This window comes from Pseudophryne corroboree, chromosome 1 (genome assembly GCF_028390025.1).
Source record: "Pseudophryne corroboree isolate aPseCor3 chromosome 1, aPseCor3.hap2, whole genome shotgun sequence".
Classification (NCBI taxonomy): domain Eukaryota; kingdom Metazoa; phylum Chordata; class Amphibia; order Anura; family Myobatrachidae; genus Pseudophryne; species Pseudophryne corroboree.
Genome location: NC_086444.1, coordinates 1,212,056,140 through 1,212,056,918, shown reverse-complemented (window position 1 = coordinate 1,212,056,918; position 779 = coordinate 1,212,056,140). Strand labels below are relative to the sequence as shown.

General features: G+C 40.2%; 1 pseudogene; it reads left to right on the top strand.

Moving 5' to 3' along the window:
- Positions 1-398: 398 nt before the first annotated feature.
- On the top strand, positions 399-517 carry LOC134940355 (5S ribosomal RNA; annotated as a pseudogene).
- The last annotated feature ends 262 nt before the right edge of the window (positions 518-779 follow it).

Below are 779 nucleotides of genomic sequence, written 5' to 3'. Positions count from 1 at the left end.
ATGTTTATTCATTTGCAAAAAACTTGTACCTTTGGAAGCTCATGAGGTCCTCAATCCTCCTCCTATTTACGATTATTTGGTAACTGTACCTGACATCCTCATCATCACCTGATACTTACAGCTGATTATCATTCTGTACACAGATTTCAATTTACGTGTAGAGACCTTCAAAATTGAATGCTCCCTTGTACAAAATCTCACAACCCACCTGTCTCTGTTTTTCTCACTTTCACTATCTTTCGGGACTCTCACCATTGATTCAGGGTTCTCCCTGTCTAATGATGGCAGCAGATCCCCCTTCGTAGCTCTCCTCCCAGGGCCCTATACTATCTCTCAACACTCAAGAATATTTGTGAACTCTTATCAGTGATTCTAGAGCACAAGATTATTGGTACCTTTTCTACTATCATACCACACTGGAAACGTCCGAACCCATCCGATCTTGGAAGCTAATCAGTGTTGGGCTGAGTCAGTACTCAAGTAGGAGACTTTTGAGGAATACTGTGTGTAGTAGAAATTTTCGTGCGTTCATGCTCTATGTCTAACGCTGACAGCAGATTCATCTTTTGTATCAAATTCTCCTCTTTTCCTCTCTTCCAAGACAATCAGCAGGTTTAATCTGATATACCATTTTTTGATAGCTGCACTGAGAATTGTCCCTTTGCCACTAATTGCAACAATTGTAACTCTTGTACAGCTCATATCATATCTCTCTCCCACAGGCAGATCTTGGAGTTAAATTTGTGGATTCACTGTTTATTGTAGATTTGATTCAACCA